Source organism: Grus americana, chromosome 6 (genome assembly GCF_028858705.1).
Source record: "Grus americana isolate bGruAme1 chromosome 6, bGruAme1.mat, whole genome shotgun sequence".
NCBI lineage: Eukaryota > Metazoa > Chordata > Aves > Gruiformes > Gruidae > Grus > Grus americana.
Window position 1 is genome coordinate 22,989,788 of NC_072857.1, and position 23,852 is coordinate 23,013,639.

The following is a 23,852-nucleotide window of genomic DNA, read 5'->3' on the forward strand; positions in this document are numbered from 1 at the left end:
ACTTATGTACAGATTCTTGCATTGTGTTATGGTATGAGCAACACATTCAATCTCTGTAAGATTAGTGGGCAGTAATGAAGGGTAAATTACAATACAGGAAGAGAGTAAAGTCCAGGTCAAAAAAATGGATGACAACCATTCCAAGCGATGCAGCTAACAGAAGAGAGGAGGTAAAGTTGAGAAAATCCAGTTATTACTGTACACGTATCAGAATTTTTGCTGCAACAAAAATGACAAGGCCACAGCCAACCCGAATAGAAGTAGAAACCACTGGTATAAATTTCAATGAGCTCACTTACGTTTGCCGAATATGGTCATCATAGACTACCAGCCAACATATGTTAGCTTGGGGCTTGAATTTACAGTTGAATCCACGGCCATATATACTGACTACTTGTTGGGTCTCAAATTCCACCTGTTGCCTATTGCCAAGTCAAGCAATAGCTATAAATAGAGCTATCAGAAAATGGATAGAAGTTGTGAAAATGTTTGCAATTTTTATTTCTATTTTCACATGCATTTCATTCCAACAAAAATGTTTCCATCTAGCAGTACTCGAAGTCTCCAGGATATTATTAAATAGTGTGATTAATAAGCAGATTTTCAAATATTTTTGTAGCAGATGATCCTTCTCATATGTGTATACAACCAGTAATCCACTAGGTGGCAAGCACTACCAAAACGGCCTTTGGCAGATGCTAGTCTATTATTGCTTTAGATGATACAATATGATGAGTCATCTGCCTAAAAATAAAATTACGAGGCTAGTAGACATAAAACATACCGTCATGTCAGAATTTATATAGTTAGTTTTATATTCTTTTAAAGGACTCACTTAAAATACAGTATTTCTTAATTTCTGATGTTGGAAATTGTTCTTTATTGTGCTCTACCTCAGACTTCTTAAGCTCCTGTTTGTAACTTCTGTGTGAGTACAAGCTTGGTTAAAAGATGCAACAAAGAGAGCATAAGAGCATGAAAGTTTAGGGATAAGCTCATATACAAGATATGAAAGTAGCAAGAATTAGAAAAAAACAGGAACTTCCAGTACTTTTGCCATTTGATCTTGCAGTCTCACATAAAATTTGACCCTGAAAAAGTGAATATCAGTGCCAATTTCAAACAATCGAAAAGTAAAGTTTTCCCCTCCGATACATGCTAACAGCTCCTGCTCTTAATTTACTCTATTTGAGGATACTGACTTTGTAAGCATGTTTTCTGATATGTTCCACTGAATATACTAGTTTCAGTACTACTGAAAGCTATTTTGTACATGGTACGCTAGTGCTACTTTTTGATCTGACTTGCTGACTTAGTCCTCTCAGGCTACACTGGAAGATATTTTGTCTCCTATAGCTAACTATGGCAGTGATTTCATGGTGTCAGTAACAGTGGGAGTACTGATATAGACAGGGCACTGTGGTTTTTCACAAAGCTTAATATTCATGTTTAGGTCAACAAAATAGCAAAATTCAGTGTAATTCTGATTCTCCAGGACACTACTCTCATTATTGCTATGACTGTTGGATCCGGTAGAAATACTATGTTAAAAGATCTCCAGGATAGGTATTATCCTAGGAATTCAGCTTCAGTGCTGCATCTTTTTGTTAAAAAACTGACTGCTGTTGCAGTTCAGGGATAGTGCATAGATCACTGTGGCAATGGGAGCCCGACTACTGTCTGGCTACTGTTTCTGAGCAAATGTAGAGAACAGGATTAAAAATACAAGAAAATGTACATCAGTATTTATTGCTGTTATTACTGCATCTGTAATGAGGAATTTGAACAAAAGTTCAGTAAAACACGGCCCCTGAATTCATTTTAGTCTGTCCTAAATGCAAGACTTCCAATGGCTACTAATTTACATAATGTTACAATTGTCAGGGCCCTGAACACACTAATAGGCGCTGATGTCCCTGGCCAGCCTCACATGGGACCCTCACCCACACACCTCTGCCCACAAGCCCAGGGGCTCTAAGCTCAACCTGGGTGCTTCAGTCCTTGCCTGTGCCCCAGTGGACCTGACCTCCTGGCCTTGTTTCTGCCTGACTCCATCCCCATGGACCTGCCCCATGATCACAGGACTCTGACCCTCACTGGGTCTGGTTATGACCTGCGGATTGACTTTCCAGCATGACTATCAATACCCGCCTCAGCACCATGAACTTGCCTGATGATGTTGAACCTGGCTGCCATTTCCACGCCTGCCCTGCTCCCAGACAGCCCTCACTGCTCCCTGACAGCAATTTTCTTGTATATTTACCTGTACTCTGAACTGGATAGATCAGTCTTCATGGAGTAGTTGCTGTAGGCAGGCAGTGGCCTCTCCATTTATAACTATTTCTTCTCTTCATACGGTTTTATGGAAATACTTTGCTTAAAACCCCTTAAAGTTACATTTTAGTTATAATTCACAAATAAGGGGTGAGGTGCATGAAAGGAACAAAGATGCTTGCTGGAAAGTTGCTCAATAAAAAATAAAGCACTTTTTTTTCTGCATTTACAGAGCGATACAAAGTGATACCATCACTTCGCAGGTCTCCATACCTAATAAGAGTAGCACCTGGAAATGTATGAGTATGCTTCTTAAAGTTTGTTGCAATGTAAAATCAGAGATAAATCTTGTCCTCACTTCACTGCATATTATAAGCAGAAGTTGGAAGGGCCTTGCAGAACAAAACTGCAGCAGCTTTCAAAATGCCGCAGTAGAAAACTTCCTAGACCTTTTGTCTGTACTGACAGTTACACAGTTGGTGACTGGAAATGACGACCGCTGCCCAGCAAAGGCACCGTTATACATGGATTTGGATGAACTGTTCTTTGCTACCAAGCAGTGGGACCCTGACAATGGCACTGCAAGTGCTTGGGAAAAATTTGCCTATCCATGAGACTGTAAGTGTATAACCAAAAGCCGTATTTGTCTCAAAGAGTTTGTATACGGAGCTAAGTTCACAGGCAATACTAGCAGTCAGCCATTCCCATACCAAGAAAGGTTCAGATCTCCCGCAGTAGTGTTACTCCACTTTGAAAAAAGGTATCTTTAAGTAGGAGTTGCTTCCAGATTTTTTTAGTGGACTTCAGAGACAGTAGGCTTCAATGTTATTCCTATCTCTGACTGCACCTGTATTCTATTTGTACCTGCTTTTTCTATAAAATGAAATATTCTTGCACAGAATTACATATAGTGCTTATTTTGATTTCTTCCTTCGTAAGCCTATGCCAGTTATCAGGGAGTCCTGCGTATTCTGACCCTCTCTGTAATTTTCAGTTGTTACTCAGGTACTAACGCAGAAATGACTATAGGAACCTCTCTCAGGGAATGGACACATGGTTTGAGATCTCCACAGCAATTCCCCGGTCTCCTTCCTAAGTTACGAGGTGATTACAATCCTGTGAGAGTTCAGACATTTCTTCACGTTTTCCCTACAAATTGCATTATTTTGCACTTACTAACGTTAAGCCTTCCAAGCCGCTGAGTTAGACGTGCTCCATTCACTAAATAACATTACTTTCTTATTCTAAGCTCCCTTCTTCAGTTCTTCTAAGGACATTTTATTCCTAACTTTGTATTGTCTGAAACTCTGCTCTAGCAAACAAAATCTTTATATCTCTGAGTATGTCTTCTCTGTTTTATAACCCTGGTAATCAGTCCCTCATTTTGGGGAGGGCAGGTTAGTTTAGTATGAATAAGACAGTTCCTCCTAATGCCTTAAAGGACTAATTCACTCTGAAGTAAGCTCTTGTGGAATGTAATAACTGGATACAAAGACATTTTGTACATCAGTCCAACACGTACAAATTCAGATTATATTACAAACCACACTTTTAGTTTTATTATGTTCTCAATATGTTTATATGATAGTTATTTGTATTATACTTAGTCTTCCTTTGCCTATCTCTAAACAGTTAAAATACCCCTAATCAAATTACTGGTAATATTTTTTAATATGTAGGACTGTAATTATAAATAGGTTGGGGGGTTGATCTAAGATATTGAATTTTCAATTAAAAACATTTTTTGTGGCTTTAGAGTCAGTCTGTATGTAAAATACATAAAATCCATCCCACCAGCTGCATCCAACAATTTTGGTTACTTGAAATCTATAATTTGAGGTCTGACCCATTTTGAGACAAGACAGCTTGTGTAGCCTCTATGCAAAACACTAGAAAAAGCAGAAACTTCAATTTGTTCTCTTAATAGATTTGTTTATTCGGAAAGAAGCTTTGAAATAAAAGGCTTTGAAAGGCTGGCAAGCTTGCTGAACAATGAGTTGTTATACTTTGAAGGCATATTATCTTAAAAAATTACAAAAAACCCTGAGTGTTTCTAATGAGTAGAAGTCTTATTTTTGAGAGAAAATAAATGGAAGAGCTTGAGAGGATTTTTTTTTTGCTTCATTTTTTGTGTTTTGGTTTTTTTCCTCCTGGGGCTGCCTGTTGCTCTTATGTGGAAGTTTCCTGCTGATTTGACTTTTTATTCCACTCTGAGACTGATGCCAAGATTTACATGATTGCTGTGGATAGGAACTGGATTTAGCATAAGGAAGATAACTGCTTTTCCCCTAGGGAGAGACAGAAAAGGGAAAGACAGAGTGGGGCACACAGACAATATTATCTGAAGCTATATTCTTGGTCAATTATTTTATTCAGCCTCTATTCTATACTATGCTGCAACTAAGAAAAGGCAGGAAAGCTACTTGCCTCAAGCCGGGAACACAGATAAGCAAAGAAACTATTTGTGCTTTAATGAAAATGTTCAACTACAATGGAAGGAATATACTGTTTTTATATAGAGCTGACCATAGTGCATCCTGTAACATATGTGTAATTAAGAAAAACTGTCATTAGAATTTGCCAGGTGGAGATTTGCCTTATACACAGGGTTCTTCTGCAGAGAGAAAAGGGTGATTGTAGAACTGTGCATCATTACAGTTATTTTAGCAATTCATTGTATAGTCTTTTGCACATTCTTTTATTTTGGATTACATGCTCCGAATCTTAAAACAGGGGTTAAGATTTTTGCTTATAAGGCAGACTTGTGCAACATGAAATAATTTACAACCAGTTGTCAGACTCTTGTCTTCTGTTAACCTACAGTACCTATGGAAAGTGCAATGTTTTGAGATGCTGGAATATGTTTGCATCACAATGCAGGGAACGTCACAAGCAAAGCAAGACTCCACACTAAGCAGACAATAATTACTGAGGCCAGAAGGCAGTTTGAAGGAGTTTAGCACTGAGAGGGTACAGGTTTTCAAATATAATTATTAACAGATCATTTAACAAAATTTTAGTAATTTTTCTAGTTAAATCATATACACTGAATAAATAAAATTAAAACCAATAATTAGTCAGCAATTAGACAAACCAGAAATAAATATTATCTACTTGGTCTAAAAGTTTAAATCCAGTAATTGGAAGACAGTATCATATTACAGAGGTAAATATTCTGGAGTTCCTGAACTAGATGTATATAATAGAAAAATGGGCAAGAATTCCTATCTTTTCCTTCAGGTAGTTGCATGGACAACAGTTTATCCTGACATTAAAATCAAATCGCCTAACTAGAATGACTGATTTTATGTTTTTGCATCTTGTTAATTGCAAAGTTATGATTATCTCATGAAATTTAGTTATTAAGGATAACTGATCCTTTAATTATGTTTAAGCTTCCTGGAGTTTACAAGTTTATCTGAGCAATTGGTACTACCCAAAGTCTTAGTGAACACTCCATTCCCCTGAGACTCCTCTGAACACAGAATTATTTTGAAGAGAAACCTAAAAACCTGATACGGAGCTACAAAATTACCATGAGGGTTATGGCAAACTCACGAGCATTGATCTACCTTTCAGAACAATTTATTTTCTTTTCAAAACATGGTAAATCGAGACTTGGTTTGGGGTTTTACATTTTCCCCCCCTTTTTAGAATGGAGTGATGACATGGTGATTCTCTGTTTCAAAACCTCTTATTTTTTACTACCTCCTGCTATATCACATTTGACTTTAATTTCTCTTTCATGGGGAGGAGAGCACTATGGGGAACAACCGGTACCCTATTTCTCCCTTGTCTGTTTTCCATGGTTGGCTAATAAGATTCCGAATGATGAAATTCAGGGCAAGAGGTTTCATGAGGAAGTTCAGAGAGTGTGAAGTCCAGCTCCTGTGCACTATTCTGACCTCCTACAGGTTACAAGTTGTAGGCCTTTAATCAATAATTCCCATATCAGTTCAGAAATTGTGCCTCAGGTACACAGAAAAAAAAAAAAAGCAATTAAAGAATTTAGATGATAGAATATTCCTCCTACCCTAGATACATTGTTCCAAATTGTAATGAATCAAATCTTTTGAAGTACCTAATTAACTTATCTACCTTCAGCATTTGATCATTGGACTTTTTCTGGTAACTAAAGGATCCTCTACTATCAGCTGCTTTTCTTCTATATAGATATTTATAATTAAGACCAAGATAACCTGTTATCTTTTCTGTAAAGGCAAATGGGGAGTCTGCATATCAAAAAGGTAGACTGTAAGGAATAAACTGTTCATTCTTCTGTCCAAAATGAAAGAACTCACCTCACAAAACTGACTACACAGAGGAGGATCACTTTACACCCTTACACAGGGCTATAACCAAATTAAACCTATAATAGCTCAAGGCTGGGCTTGTCACTGCTAGCTCAAACTGTCACCATATTCGTTATGGTCCAACAGAGTCCCTCAGGCTCACTGCTGAGGCAGAGCAAGTTCACATTTATTCCTGAAAAATACAATATAAAGCTATCCTATATAAGGTGGCTTTACGAGTTCTTTAAGACATATGTGCTCAGATAAATTTTCACAATTTCATTTGAAAAATAAAGTCATTTCTAGTTTTGTAAAGATTTGGAATAAAATTGACTTTTGTAACAGGGTAACAAGTCTCTTTCTTTCCAGTGGTTCTTTTGGCCATTTTGTTCATTCGCATGGTTCAGTGCAGGACTAGGACAAAACTACCAGCAGCTGACAGCACCTCTTTGCCTCAATTCTTTTCTACACTTGCAGCACAAGTCAGGGAGGTGACATTATGAAGATGAAAGACAATTCATCTGATTGATCAGAAAGGCAAAACATCAGATCCTATTTCCACCCAACACAGAAACCTGTCCAATGAGATTTTTTAAAAGCAACCAACTGGCCATGATTACAGTAAGCAATATAAGCAGGAGAGCCTTTCTGAAATGAAATGAAAAAGTGTCAATGAAAAGTAAACAGTATATGTAACTATATACACACCACATCAGTGGAAACTAGCTAGAAACATACTGCTTTCCTATAAAATACGCAAAAAATGTCAAAACTCTTAAATACACGTACAAACTGGTTTTCAAGCAGAAAAACAGAAGTCTTGCTGGCAGCTTCCCAGCCTTCCAGACTGCTGCTGCTTTATTAACTGGGTCCTATTGAGCTATTTTTGCAAAATGATGAGCATGTTGCTCCTATACTTAATAATAAAATATAATTAAGTATATACTGCAAGGATATTTTCAAGAATATTCCTGTGTGCTGTTTCATACCAGGTAAAAAATACCTGGAAGGTAAACATGAGTTTATAACAGTATATAACATCTTCCTGCACTACCACTGTCATCTATATCAATCATCTATATAATTGGAAATTTAGAGATATGAAATGATGCTTTACCAATTAATTATGTAAATGTCACTGGTTAACCACATTATTCCACATTAGTTTTAGGGCACTCAATTTTGTTTTGTATGACCAACCTATCTTTGGCAAGAGACTGTTTGTTTTGACGTAGCTTCAGCTGACAATGGATCAAATGGTTCTTGATCACTAGACTCTGCCTCATCCTCCTCTTTCTCTCCCTGGCTGTAGCAGTGGTCTACCAGCAGGTCTAGCTTCATCTGCTGCCAGATTCAACTGAGTATTCAGACCTGGACTGAGGAGCTAGTCCAGTTTCTGGTAGACATACAAAATGGGTAGCAGAGATAAACTACTGCAGTCTGTGGTTCCATATATAATTCCTGACATATTTGATTTGGGTATACTTTCTTCTCTATTTGGAACGCATAGATTTCTGCACCGACAATCAAATACTCATGCATCAGAGATGCTTGAAGTATTTTATTATTTTTTCATGCTCCTTGACTCAAAGGTACAAGCATGGATATTCTCACAAAACAAGCTTATCTGCTCATTGTCACTTAATGGATTTTTATAAAAAAATTTTGCAGTGAAGAATGCTCACAGCTGAGGCATCTATGCAGTATGTAACCCTCTCTGTATATAGGCAGGTGGTCTCTGGATAATTCAGAATGACATGGAAGGACAATGAAGTGGAGAAAAGTAAACAGGTAGGCAACTTTTACAGTTGTTCTCCATTCCAGAGACTGCTACTCTCTGAGATAACTACTGCTTTGGAGTGCCATGATCGCTTTGCAATTCCAAACCAAACTGATGATCGATAGTTGTTAGGAATGTCTTACAGTGTAAGTTAAATGTACTATAGGACATTATAGGAAACATACAGAGACCGAGGCAGAAATTACTTTTTAGACTGAGATTTCCAAGTATTAAGATTCTTCTTCAAGTGGAGTTTCAATGAAACTCCAATTACAAAAACTCTACCAACATATTACAATAAACTTGTCCTGTAATACAAAATTCAGACACCAAAAAAGACAGAAACAGAAGTTTTCTAGAACATGCCTTAGGGTGATAATTCCTGACAGTGACTAACCTACCAAATTCTAAGGTATCTATAAAACTATAACTTGACAGAATTCAATAAAATTTAGCTTATTTGGAAGTCAGATGGACTCTCGAATCATAGAATCATTTAGGTTGGAAAAGACCTTTAAGATCATCAGGTCCAACCGTTAACCTAGTACTGCCAACTTCACCACTAAACCATGTCCCTAAGCACCACATCTACACATCTTTTAAATACCTCCAGGGATGTGACTCAACCACTTCCTTGGGCAGCCTGTTCCAATGCTTGACAACCCTTTACGTGAAGAAATGTTTCCTAATATCCAATCTAAACCTCCCCTGGCACAACCTGAGGCTGTTTCCTCTTGTCCTATCGTTTGTTACTTGGGAGAAGAGACTGACACCTGCCTGACTACAACCTCCTGTCAGGTAGTTGTAGAGAGCAATAAGGTCTCCCCTCAGACTCCCCTTGTCCAGGCTCAACAACCCCAGTTTCCTCAGCTGCTCCTCATCAGACTTGTGCTCCAGACCCTTCACCAGCTTCATTGCCCTTCTCTGGACACGCTCCAGCACCTCAATGTCCCTCTTGTAGTGAGGGGCCCAAAACTGAACACAGAACTTGAGGTGCGGCCTCACCAGTGCTGAGTACAGGGGGACGATCACTCCCCTAGTCCTGCTGGCCACATTATGTCTGATATACAGCCAGGATGCTGTTGGCCTTCTTGGCCACCTGGGCACACTGCTGGCTCATATTCAGCTGGCTGCTGACCAACATCCCCAGGTCCTTTTCTGTCAGGCACCTTTCCACTGCTGGAAAGAGGAAAGAGGGCCACTCTTCCCCAAGCACTTAGTGTTGCATGGGGTTGTTGGGACCCAAGTCCAGGACTACTTTACTTCCTCTGCATTTGAGGCTGCCTCCTATCTCTAATACACAAGAAATTAGAGTCTGACCTTAGTTATACACTTCAAATATTAACTTAAAGAACTTCAGAGTTTATGGATATAAGCTCCTTAAACATGACTGTACTTCACAAGTAATCAAACTATCGATACAAAATATGAAGAAAGGAAAAGAACAAATGCTAGGTGAAGTCATATATTCCAAAAGTTCCTTGACTGCAGGGAAATATTACACTTTTTTCTTCCTTTTACGCACCTTACTATGTATCTAATTTTTCGTGGTTTGGGGGTTGGGGGTTTTTTTTGGGGGGGTTGTGTTTTTTTAAAATTATAACTAGCTTCCACAGCCCTTGATAGCAAAATATTTCCCTTGGCTCATCTAAGTTTTTTTGGTAGTAGAAATTTTCCATTTTTTGTTGATCTAGGGATGCTGCAGTAATACAGTTATTTGAAAAGGAAAATTGGACGGCTTTGCATTGTATACAATATTTGCATACCTCAGGTTTTTTAACTGATTAATTCCTGTGCAGAGTAGCTAAAGGAAGGAACTCTACTTGGAGTTTAGACGTCTTTTAGAATGAAAGAACACGCAGCAGTGTAGGTGCATACACACACAAACACACATCCATGTGGCCAGCTGGTGCTAGCTACTTTGTAGGAGATAGACATACATTCTGAAGTCCAAATTTTTCATAACAGCTTCTGATGCTGTGTAAGTAAAAATCTTGTAATAGGCTACACACCATACAGGTGTACATAAAATGTCAGGTTTTGCCCCAGGCAGTAGGTACTTTAAGATATCTAAAAGCCAGCATTTGAGCCTACAGTTTGTCATGATCCAAAATTTATGGATTGACTTCAACATCTTAAAAAAAGTTATCTATAAACATGCTAAATCTATTATTTTTGCCAAATGTCAAATTGTCTTTTATTTTGGACTATTTAATTACACATCTAGTAATGGCCTAATAAATCACCTCCAACTGCATAAGCAACTGTAGAAAGGCACAGGTAGCTGGATTTCACAATTAGAGAGTTCCATTCCTCTTCCTGGAAGTACAAAGTTTTTTCTTTAATGTGTATCCTCCCAAGTGAAAGATACTACACAAATAGCTTAGAAATGGCGTAATTCTGCAGATTGAAGGTTCTTCTGAAAAGGAATTGCCTTGACTACTGGGGTGGGGTGGGGTGTGTATGCAGAGTGTATGTGTATACAGACATATGCACTGCAGTATATATACTGTAGAATCCACACTTTGCTACAGTTGTTCTTCCATCAACTTCTGTGGAGACAGGAGTTGAAGCCGTGTTCTGGCCAACTGTCATCTTAGACTTTCAGGTGAAATTACTAAAGAAGGGTCCTAGTTCAGAATGCCATGTTCCACTACTGTTTTTACAACCATACAACCTTAAGAAACTGACTTGGAGATGCCACTGTTCACTCTCTTACCCCTGTCCACAGTTCTTGCTGACATTATAAGTAATTTTATACAATTGCAGCATTGCGTAAGCCATGGACTATGAGAAGCTTGAATGTTCAAAGTTAAACTGAAGCCACAGAATATAACTATTAGAGCTGTTATGAAGTGCTAGTTAACAAAAAAAATTAAGGATATTCTCCCTGAAGGCACGTTTGGGTTTTTTTGCTTTTTTTTTCTCAATTGTATTGAGAAGGACATCTTAAGATTGTTGGTCCGAAGACAACATAAGTATTTAAAATTTGTTTTTGCTTACTGCCAAAGTTATCAGATAAACAATATAAGTTGGATTTCAGCGTGTATTTTACTCTGAAACAGGTTTTTTGATACACTGAAGTGCAGCTGCATTTTCCCCCTGAAATAAAGGCATAAATGGGGTTCTATGAATACTGTCCATATTTCAAAGACTTATAAATCCAGTATGTCTATTGTTTATGCAACAAGATTTTTTTCCCAACTATTCACCTCAAACTTGACTTAGAAACTGAAAGTTAAACATATTTTTTCCATATTTTGCCCTAGCAGGGCAGCTTTACATGCCATCATTTTGTTTGCACTGATGGAACTGACTTTTCTTCTAAATGGAAGGCAGTAATTATTTTTTAATGCCTTAAAAGTATAATAAAATCCAACTAATGCTTATTCAAAGATGTACCTACACTGGAAAATTACTGCATAATGAGATATGGTAAAAGCCAAATACCCAAGTGCTACTCTGCACAGCTGCCCTTCAGGCATTTTTGATGTATATTTAAGCGTGGGTTAGCTTCTGCCAGTTTGAGAGAATTCATCCTTGTATTCTATTTGTAGTAAAAGTAAAAAAGCCAGCCAGAACATATAAACATTTGCCATGACTTAAGTGTTGCCTACCGATAGACTTATCATCAGTTGCCTAAGCAGTTGTCTAAGCTGTTGGGATTCAGTTTTGCCAGCTCTCTGGGGCTTTTCCCTTAAACTGTCTTGTTCTGTGACACTTACCAAAACCTGACAGTCTTCAGCCACTGATACACTGAAATCACTATCTATCATACTAGCCAATACTGTCTTGGATTTTTAATACTAACCTGTCTACCTCTGTCCAACCTATTTTATACTTGGATTATAGAGCCCATCAGTAAAGAACCATTTTTTTTCATTTTTATAGCCCATTGTACAGCAAATTCCTTGATCCTGACTAGGGCCCCTATTTATGTCAGTAATACGAGCAAAATAATAAGAAGAAAGCTTTTCACTGAGTACAGTAGATAAGGTCCAAAGTATTGACTTCAACTGAGGTGTATGACTGAAGGCTTAAGGGGATCAGGCCTACATTTCTACAGTAAAAGTGTCTTTAAATCACCTCAAAGATGAAATTATGGATAATTCTGCTTTGCTTGAAATAAACACAGTTTCTGGATGAGATTTTTCATTACATTCCACAAGTCAGTGTTATTACAGTGTTATCACACACATGCAGCCATTTGTTATAGAATAAACAAAACAAAAAATCTTTTATGCTTCAGTGGGTCAAAAATCACTAGCAAAGATGAGCTGCAATTCATTACTATGTTACTGGAAATCTAGCTTTCATAAACATGAAGCTTCCTTTCTGGATATATAATCAAATCACATCAAATTTGATGTCAGAGAGCTTATCTAATTAGTTTTCATTGCCTTGAATATATGTTTCTTAGCTGCTGTTGTAAGTATTTTTAATGAAAAACAGTATTTTATACATATTATACGTATATTATTAACATTATCTCTGACTCAGTTAATAATCTTGTTAAGAGTATCCAATTTGCCATTATCTTGTTCAGCAGCTCTTTCTATTTTCTATGCCATATTAACAAAGGTATATAAATATCTTTTCTCTCTTCAACTCATTATCCATGGATAATTTCTTTGCTCTGGAGGGGTCTAGCACGGTATTCTGGAAGTTGAGAGATATGGAATATATGTAGGATATTGCTGCATCAATATATGCTAGCACCATCATTTTGGCAGATACTTCAGTACAAAATCAGTTCTGATTTATACTTAACACCTTTATTCTGTGGCCTCAGATATTTCTTCCACCACCCTTCCCCAGTCTCCTGACACCTAGTTTCACAGATTTGGTTGTCTTTCTGTTACTTGCTTTGGACAGTCTCTTTCCATGTCAAGCTAAATATGGAATAAATTATTTCTTTGTAAATGCTTATCCTTTCTCTGTTACTGTTACTCTTGCAGGCTTGCACATTTGGTAGCATTTTAGAACTTTCTATTTATCTTTCAAGCCATTTCAGAATATCATGATATTTTTGTCTGTATTTTAGGACATTTAGAAAATCAGAACTTCTTTCTTGCATTCAAATACAAAGCAACAGCAAAGAGAACCTAGCTGTACTTTTAAAACCTCAGAATACCAAGGTCTGATTAGTATTCTGAAAGAATACTTTAAAAAGGGAAATCTGGTGAACATGTACTTTTGTGCACTACAGTACAGTACAGAGATCTTTGGCATAGTGATGACAGAACCTGCAGATTCCCTTTTAGCTCTCTAGGGAGTCCTACAAATTTCAGATGCAGTAGTCCATGGTTCAATTTCTTGCTGGAATGGATTCTTCACAAGTAGGGATAATCCTTCATTTGATGTTTACTCACTTGGATACATTTCTGCATTCCAAACTGGCCATATCAGGCTTTGCAATGCTTATTTAGTCTTGCCAGAATGCACTCCTGCATTAGCTGATTTTATTACACTTACATGGTTGAAATGGCACACTTACTCTATGACCTTCGTTTCAGTAGCTTAAAATAACTTTTCAAAACAATTACTTGTAGGCCAGTACTCCTCATGCTTGTTCTTCGAGTAACAGTTACATTTTCACCATTTTTAGTTTGAAGAGAATGCATTCAGTAGTTTTCGAGGATCAGGCTTTCACATATATGCAGAGATAGGTGTTTTTATTAAGTATTTACCAATTGCAGTAGTTCCTTATTTCCATTTCAACTTGTTATTTTTCCCCTCCTAATTGTAAATAAGTAATATATAATAACTCCTCAAAACTACTTTCAAAAATTTTTTGTTTTGAAATTCCTCCTGAAGCTGGTATCCTCTCTGGTTCTGTTCAAGTCATAAGGTATTTAGAGCATCTTTTGACTTAACCCAATGTCTGAATTTATTAAATAAAACTAATAATAACCTCAATATCTTTATTGTATGAATTATGCATAAGTCAATATATGTACTAAATGCATGTATTGATATATTACCTACATTACATAATTGTAACTTATATAATCATAAATATACTGTATTATAACATCTCAATTAAAATGTATCTTAATTACATAAAATAGATGATAACATTGTAATTTTAAAACTATAAAAGCTATATAACTAGCTAACATTTCAAAAGAATATGCTGTTCTCCAGGTAAATACAGCACAGTGTAACATAATATATAACACAACATTATATCATCTCACGGTCAATATAAGATTTAACAATAATGCAGTTTAAGGAAACAGATTATTGAGCCTGAAAGACAGCATATGAAAATGGGAGAAATGGAAAAATTAGCTTTATGCAAACCTTATGCTGTACCACCTGCCAGCTTGTGTCATGTACTCTTCAGCCATCACTGCATCTCCTGTGAACAACAGAAGATTCAAAATAAATCCCAGAGTAAGTCACAGTTTTTACATTAAAAATTGCTTCATCTTCCTTAATGATTATATTTTGGGTTATCCACTATTACTGAACCGACAAATTTAGTATTGGTTAAGAAACTTCTAAAAGCATTTCCAACATTTTCTTAGCAGACACTGAATCAGAATTTTCAGTTGCTACAGTACCATATGAAGAGTTTATTTAAAATGTATTTCAGTCCAATGCCTGACATAGCAATTTCTCATCTCTCAGCTTCCTAGTACCAGCACTGTTCTTCATAGTGCAGAAACAATTAAAATACACAAAAGAGTCACATCAGCATTCTGTTGAGTCCTACATGTTTCAGCAAATAAAACAAGGTGATTTGACAATCCCAGCTATAGCTTAATCTTTTTGGATAAATAAAAAGCCAGTAAATTAAAGCATTTCCTTTCATTTTACGCAATATTGTGGAATTTATTTTAACAAGAGGAACTCCAATATCTAATTGATTGGTTTCCAACAGTAATTTAGAGACAGATTTTCAAAGGCATGAAAACCTATTAAGAACGCATCTAATCGATTTTCAGAAAGAGTTGAGGACTTGATCCTGCATTCACTGCAGTCAGAAGTGAAATTTCCATCGATTTAAATAAGAACAGGTTCATACCTGCAGAGACTAGCTGCTATTTATGCCTTTCACATTATCCCTTCCATAGCTAGAGATCTCTTCCCCCTTTTTTTCCCTCACAAATAATCTACGCACTTGATGTGAAGTGAAAATGCTAAGAGCATATATTCATGTCAAAACAAAAGAGGAAAAAATATGGATTTTGTACATACACTCAGTGTAATTTACCTTATATTATAAAAAATAATAAGCCACATTTGAAAAGAAAGGTAATGAAAGTTTTAACACTGAAGATGAGTGAACACACTGCAACTGCCATTCAGTTTTATGGTGCCTCTCTTCACTGAAGTCAACGGGATTATTTATGAGTAAACCAACCAAAATATTGAATACATAATCTAGTTTCTAGGTATTTAGAAGTAAATAAGTTTACTCAAACAAGTTTGAGTAATTATACATAGAACAATTGCTTTACTGCTGCCAAAGTGAGGAAAATGTTATCAAATATTCAGTTACATCAAATAATCAAATACATTATCACTAAATGAAACACTGTCATCTTATTCTGCTTTATTTAGTAAAGAAATGCGACTGAATATTTAAAATGTATTACTCTCTAGGGAATAACTGGCTTTTAAGAGAACTGTCACACTGATATATGCAAAGATCAAAAAGTGGCAGTAGTGTTAGCATTCCAAATTCATCTAGATGAAACAATAAGATAATTAGGTGTAAAAAATTCACAGTCTTATGTTCAACACAGTAAAGGATCAATTTCATCTAAAGGCAAGTGGAGTGTACACCATATCATCTGATCCAAAGTACTGACCTTCTTGATTCAAATGCAAAATGCCTATTCCTATTGCAGATGGAATTTACCAGGACAAAATGTTCAATAGAAAGATTACATTTCCAGTGGGGCAGAAAGGTATTTGTCAGTGTCTCATTACAGCTTTGATACAAACATCTTGGATTTCAATTAGCTTTGAGATAGAATGGCAATAATCCAGCATTGAGACTACGGACAGATCTTTGTTTCTTACACCATTATGTGTGGATTTTTGTTTTATTTGAAATAAGATACTGTAAGATTTCCAAAAGAAAATAAATAGAAGGGAATAACATTCCAGTCATTTTAATGTCAGAGATATCACTTAGTGATGTCTGTCTGATAACTTTGCACTAGGAGGCGAAGGTGACATCATTTACATTTTTTCCGGCATAAATGAAAAGTGCTGAATTCCTTGAACCGTGTCCCATCAGTTCCTCTACCCTCACTGTCCCACCTCCTGTTATTAACATACTATATTCACTCTGATGCTTTTGATCCTTTTCTATAAAAAGTAATTTGCCTCCTCAATGGAAATAAATATGAAATTTGCTTTAGTGCATTTCAGGAGTTCAAACAATGGCCCATAGAAATTTCCATCCTATAGAAGTCATCCTTTAAGTTTACAAATTTATTGTTAATAACAATAGAACAAAAACAGAACAAAACCTGCCAAATAATATATGTAGATTTTTTTCAGGAAGAGTATCTGAACATATTCTATTTCCTGTAAAATAAATGCAAGGCCCCAGCTATAAACATATATTTAATATATTATTATAATGAAATGAAATTTAAATTTTACAAAAATATTTTTCTACAAGTATAATGTAGTTGAAGGATTTATTTTTTTCAAATTGTTTATTTTTTCAGAGAAGCAGTGTTTGATTGTAAACTACTAACACTGCATAGGATTCCAGATTGCTGTTTCACAAGAAGGTGTTGCATGAGAAGAATTACATCAGGTTTGGTTTTTTTGTTCCTGTACTCAAAGCACCATATGAACACAGACTTGGAAAGGACATCCAGAGATATAGTAGAACCTGCTTGAGCAGAATCAGTGTACTTTAACATATAATAACTTTTTGATCTCCTGTTAAAAATATTGAGATAGAAGAGATTCCAGTAGCAAATTTAACTAAACAAAAACACAAACTGCTTTCTCTGAGACAAACAGGCTCATATCTTATAAAACTTCTTCTGACAGAAATGACAGATTTGACTCCACAGAAAACAGAACACTGACACCAATCAAGACCTGTGGTGATGACGTGTATGGTTAAAAGCATTTATTGGATAAAAATTTGCCAGCAGTAGAGTATCCACTTATACACATACATACCAGCAAAATATACCTTATTTGCAGAAAATTGTATAGTTCTTTCAGCCTTTAAAAACTGAAATCAGCAGCTGTTTAAATTTCTGACATTTTATAATGTGTGCACTTTATTGTCTTACAGTTTTCTTCAGTCTTAAAATCATGTGTCATGGGAAACGTACACTTACTTAAGTCTATACAAGTTCACGCATACATATTCCATTTACAAGCCTCACAGAGGGCCTTTTGCAATTTTTTCTCTTTTTCTGTCTTAATACAGATGCACTAACGTAATCAAGGGTATTGAATGATGTACCATTCAAACCTAAACAGATGACTTTTGTTCAAAATGTTTTTTTAAAAAAACAAACTACTTGCACAGATCAGACTATTTCACAAGAAAACATAATCCAAAACACTTGTCAAATAGATTAAATAACAGGATATTAATGTGGTCAAACTTTGTTCAAGCAAAGTAGAAAGATAAAATTTATCCTGATTTTAAAGAACCCAACAAACAGGTTAAGACAATATGACGTGTTTGTCTAGAAACCCCATCTATAAATAAACCAAAGGAAATCCTGTTTGTTTGGAGTACACAAAATTAAACTAACATGAGCCATAAACTAGCAAGTAGATCGATTTAGCTATCCAAATCATGTTTATTAACATTATATGTGGTTTGAATTTAAAACTTTTTTCTATTTTTTTTTCATAGGAATGCACACAAATTTTGCAGATTCTCAGTAACTTATTTTAACGTATTTGAAATGCAACAAAAATCTGAATCAAATTCAAACACAGTTTAGCAGCACTAGTCTTCATTGACAGCCAACCAGATTTTCAGAATAGAAGTTTTCTTACATAAAAACTGTTGCAACATCTACAGGAAATCCCCTTACAAACATTCCAAATTATGTAAGCCTGAAACATCACTGTTAGCACATTACTTCTGTGAACGAGGAGGATGAAGTTATATCATACTCTGTTAAATATTCAGCCAGAGAGGGGCTACTTCCAGTTTTGACCAAGTCTCTATAGATTTGTTTGGGATATGCAATGCATTCCTGTTATCTTGTCCCTTCTCACTGCATTTGCTCCGCCACTTGTGATATGTTCCAGCAGGGTGCTTAATATAAACCAGATGGCTGCAGTAATAGATACAGGACATTTACTACACCATCTCCTTTCTGCTCAGGTGTTTTATAAATAAGGACTAGGAGATCAGGTTCTGTTAGTAATAAATACATTTCTAACTATCTACTGCCTTGCAACTTACATTAAAAGTAAAGATTTAAGTTAAAAAATAGGAGTTATTCTGAGAAAATTTTTATATTAAAAATTGTTTATGTGTTTGCTCTATAGTTTAATTCCATGTAATTTTTCAGACCTTCTTCCAACACATTAGCAAGTTTCTTATTAAAGACCCAAAAAAAGAACAAACTCTATCTTTACTTATGCTGCAGTAAAATGATTCCATGGCACTGGTCTTTATTGAATAGAACTGTCAGGTGCTGTGAGTCAGTGACTTAACTAATGCTCAAAAGAATGAGAAAACATGAAAAGTTAACTGTTACAGTTAACAGTTACAGAAGGATAAATATTACTTTGTGGTAAGAATAGAAGACCGGAAGCTAGGAATCCTAAATTTGAATCCCTGTGGTCTTGTCAGTTAGTCTTTTTAACTCCCTTATTTCATTTGTAAATAATTATGAAGTACTTGACATGGGGAATTATTTAACATTTCTAGAATGAGAGAATTGGATGTCCCTAGACGAAAAGTACATTAATTTTTAGTAAAAGTATTTTAGTGTGCCTTTGTTCATATTGATTCTAATCTAAAATATACTTCAGATTATAGAAGATACCCCTTTTGCTCGCATACAAAAAAATAATTGAATTCTTAATGAAAAGTTAAAAAAAGTCCCTGAAAATTGAACACACTCTCTCTTATTTATCCTATTATCTTTTTGGCTAATAACGCTAACATAATACATACAAAAGGAACTCTGTTATCATCTTAACAAATATTCAAATATATTCACCCTTTGATGAATACACAAAACTTCCATAAAGGTTAATGGGAGACAGGTGCACAAACTAAGAGTAGAATATAGCCTGGCATACAACATATCTGAAAAAAGTTCCGTTTGGCTGATCTCTTGGCAGTTTTCATACTCTTTCTTAAAACCATTAGAACTAGTGCAGGGTTTGTTGCATTACAGGATCCCTTAAGAAGCTCTCATTATCTCCTCTCTTAACCACATCACAGAAGAAAAAAAAGAGTACCATACATAGACGGCACTGAGGAAGGAGAACTTGCCTTGGAATTTTTCAACTGGTAAACCTATTTTCTATAGTGCTTAGTAGTGAATCACTCAAGTGCTGGGCCATTCAGTAGTTTTGTGCCAAAGGTTACCAGATTGCAAAAGTGTTCTCATCTCAGGAAGGACCTATAATTCACCATCACCTTATTTTCACACAACAGAAAAAACATACCTCTACCTAGCAGGAATAGGAAAGGGGGGAGAAGGACAGAGAAAAACCTATATTAGCAATGCAGCAAATTTTCTAAGGGAAAAGCACGGACTATTAAATAATACTAGAAAAGTTATATCTTTATATTACGCTGTTGTGGTTTAACCCAGCCAGCAGCTAAAACAACCACATGGCCATTTGCTCACTTCCCCCACCCTGTCAGTTGCCATTCTCAGTGGGGTGAGGGAGACAATCAAAAAGGAAAAAAAAAAGCAAGACTTGTGGATTGAGATAAAGACAGTTTAATAGGACAGAAAAGGAAGATTAATAATAATAATATACAAACCAAGTGATGAATAGCACAATTTCTCACCACCCGAAGCCAATATTCAGTTAGTTCCCAAGCTGTCCCACGTCCCGTCCAACCCCCAGTTATATATGGAGCATGACGTCATATGGTATGGAATATCCCTTTGGCCAGTTTGGGTCAGCTGTCCTGGCTGTGTCCTCTCCCAGCTGCTCAGGCACCCCCCGCCTTCTAGCTGGCAGGCCAGTATGAGAATCTGAAAAGTCCTTGACTGCTTGGCAACAACTAAAAACATCAGTGTTATCAACATTATTCTCATCCTAAATCCAAACCACAGCACTATACCAGCTGCTAGGAAGAAAATTAATGCCATCCCTGCCAAAACCAGGACATATGGGATGTCATCTTCCTGATTATTTCAATTCCAGTAAGTGTGTAAGATGGACTTTTAATTTTCCTGAAAAATGAGGAAAAAAAGAAAATTAAAATGGAGCCTTAATGGAGAAAGGTAGGCCAGCTGCCTTTTCCTAGTCTCTCATACTGCTAGAGAGGACAGCACAGCAGTGGCTGTTACCTGAAGACGAAACTTCCCCCTCCAGCATAGACTTTGGGCTCATGTTCCAGAGCAAATCACTGTTCCCCAGCAGCACAATGAGGTGACAAAGCAAGGTGAGGGCCCACTTGCCTTTGCTGTCTACCCCTCTTCTGATTCAGGCAGCACGGAAGTCTAATGTTCTCCAAAAGACAAAAGTAGAGGCTCTCCTGAATTGAATGGTATCTGCTTGTTTAGTCTGGATTTCTGCTCATCTGCAGCAGAGACCTGATTTATCTTTATCATTCTTTTATATGTCTCAGAATAACTTCTCAGTAAAACACTGATTGTGTTTCATGGACACAACGACTGTTAAAGCTGGTGTTCACATCTTAACCAAGCTGTGTTCATCCTCGACCCAATGCATAGGATGGGTGCATAAAATCCCCTATAAGCTGCTTTCCTGGTCCTAGATACAGAAAGAGTACACCTCACGGTATAACTTCTCCACATTCTTAGAGACCATTATAAAATTGGCATTCGCTATACCAAAAGATACCATTACCAGGAAGCTGAGCCTAGAAGAAAACACCCACTTGTAAACATCTACAACCAGTATGCTTTCTCAGACTTGTCCTCCCACCATATATCTCATGAGCCTTCCAGCTAATGAAAAATGTATCAGAGTATTTCAATTTAAACTGCTATTATTTCTGAGATCAATGATTGGTAATGTATATATGATATATATATAATAATGTATATAATGTGTATATATAATCTATACAATGTGTTTGTATAGAGTTTGCATTCTGTCAGTGTCACTGCTAAACTGACCCAGAGAGAGCTATTTGAAAACTATAGCCATCATTTACAAAGAAAAAGGGGGATGTCTGCTGCAAAATTTAGCTATTGTAGTTACTGTGTTCTAAAAGGAAAGATTAATGGAAAAAATGGAAAAAATAACACAACCTTCAGCAAATTTATGTAGGCTCAGGATCAAAAAATACATGTCAATGTTGAAGATCAACTACCAAAAATTAATTGGCTAAATTCATTACAAATGTGAAATATCTGGCTCCTACATTCATAATTTTAAATATAAACTTGAAAAATATTACTGGAAAGCTTCAAATAGAAAATTAATATTTTATGGCCAAATGAGAAGCATATGTAAAATACAGAAATAAAAATAATAAATAAATAAAATAAAAATTATATTCCTGTTCTCAGGTGCACACATTATTCCAAGCGATACTAGAAAATTCTGGCAAATAAATTCAAAGACAACAGCTGTTTCTAGAAGTTCATTACTATCATCTTCATATTTCCATCTCTGAAGAAAAATGCAACCCCTTCTGCACATCATACAATTTTCTTTGACAGTTTCACTTACAGTTTTTCTGAATGGTAACACCCATACTCTTACAGAATGCATGGGGATTATTCAATGATCAGAAGCCATTTAGATAACAGACAGTTTTTCTAATTTTTCTTAAGGTATAGTATGAACCCTGACTCACACTGAAGACTACAGAGGAGTAAATAATCAACACTGATTCCTGCAGCAAGTTCTCCTGGGAGCTATCCCAGCAAAGTACCAACCAACTTGTTCAGTTTATGATACATAACAGGATTGCAGCCTGACAGAGCTTGACTGCAAATGCAGTCTTTTTCCAGTGCTTGTCAGCAAGAGTTCAGAAGATATACTTACCAGACACAAATGTTTGTAGATTCAGTGATTTTAAAGAAATTATTCCAATTTGTAGTAGCAGAAAATTTAACCCTCTCTGGAGCTGACAGTTACTGCCTCTAAAAAGTTCCTTTCATAGAGTGTTGTGAACACATTCTCCACTTGAGCTACATTAGCTGTCAATGTTAATTCTGCTTGGGTAAGCACAGTTTTGGAAGATCAGCAGTCTGAGGAATCAAGCACTTCATTGCGATAGTGGTCAAGTAGCACTAACTCAGCAGTTAGGAAAAAAAGGTAGAAAACCTTGATATATGTTTCCACAGGATACAAGTGGCAATATACTTATGAATTTAGGACAATCAGGGAACAGCAAAGTCACTTACTACCAGTTCATACTTGTATCAATCAAAGTTAACCAGGTAACTTCATTCCTGTGTGACGCTCATTGATGCAGTTTGTGTTTGGCACAGCTTTACCCCATTCAGCACACATAATGAAGCAGTTTGCTAATGTATAATGCCGTATCAACCTGACAACCTAACTCCGCTTGCTGACATCCATGCAAAGCAGATCTAGCGTGGGTAATTTTGTCCCTAGCCTGACACCCACAGCAAATCAGGCTTTTATACATTTTATCCTCGGGTCACTGAAGTGATGACGGCCACCAGCCTGTCTAGCCTACGATTAAAATCAGTTCATCCAGTGCCCGCATCGGGCTGACTCGTTTCACTGCTTGGCTGCTGGCACGGCGGTGGCTAGCGTGGATCCTCGCTCCCCGGGAAGCCAAACCGAAGGAGAAAGTGAAGCCCCGCACAGAGGTCCCGTCCGGGCCTGTTCTCCTCAGGGCCGCCCGCTGCCCTGGGCCCCCCGTGAGGCGACACCGCGAGACCCTGTCACTATCACCATCCGCGCGCTCCCGCCGCCGCTACCAGCTAACCAAAGCAGAGCGCGCATGCGCGCCAGCCCCCCCGGCATGCGGTGTCGCTCGCTTCCCGGACTCCCCAAAAAGACTACGGCTCCCATCATGCAACGCGCGGCCGCGCCACACACACGCCATAGGGCGCTGAGGACGAGGCCCGCCTAACGGGGCGCGCTGCATGTTGGGTGTCGTTGTTCTCAAAGCTGCTTCTCCAGCGCCCTGCAAGAGGGGTTCGGTGTTAGGCCTCTGGAAGCACCCTATCTTCGCGCCGCTTCGCCTCGCCTCGTTCCCCGTGTGAATTCCTTTCAGATCGCTTTCCCTGACGGTGCGAACGGGCGGGGCGTTGGTGTCTGAGCGCACTGCGCTGCTGTATAGGCCTCCGTGTCCTTCCGCAGTTCCTGTAAGTTCCTGTAAGTTCCTGTGCATCCCGCAACGC

The 23,852-nt window shown here is 37.1% G+C and overlaps 2 protein-coding genes and 1 pseudogene across 6 annotated transcripts in view; 1 reads left to right on the top strand and 2 right to left on the bottom strand.

Annotated features, from left to right (window-relative positions):
- Positions 1-14,690, bottom strand: part of METTL8 (methyltransferase 8, methylcytidine) — a 102,631-nt gene extending 87,941 nt beyond the window's left edge. The window contains exon 1 of the mRNA XM_054829326.1: positions 14,653-14,690. The gene's annotated coding sequence lies outside the window, so the exon portion shown is untranslated. The remainder of the gene's footprint in view (positions 1-14,652) is intronic.
- On the bottom strand, positions 8,909-23,842 carry LOC129207853 (uncharacterized; annotated as a pseudogene).
- The window catches only part of DYNC1I2 (dynein cytoplasmic 1 intermediate chain 2), a 33,317-nt gene continuing 32,796 nt past the window's right edge, over positions 23,332-23,852 (top strand). The window contains exon 1 of one of the 5 annotated variants that reach the window (XM_054829304.1): positions 23,332-23,826. The gene's annotated coding sequence lies outside the window, so the exon portion shown is untranslated. Of the gene's footprint in view, positions 23,837-23,852 lie in introns of all 5 variants that reach the window. The other 4 variants (XM_054829307.1, XM_054829311.1, XM_054829312.1 and 1 more) reach the window with 4 other exon arrangements.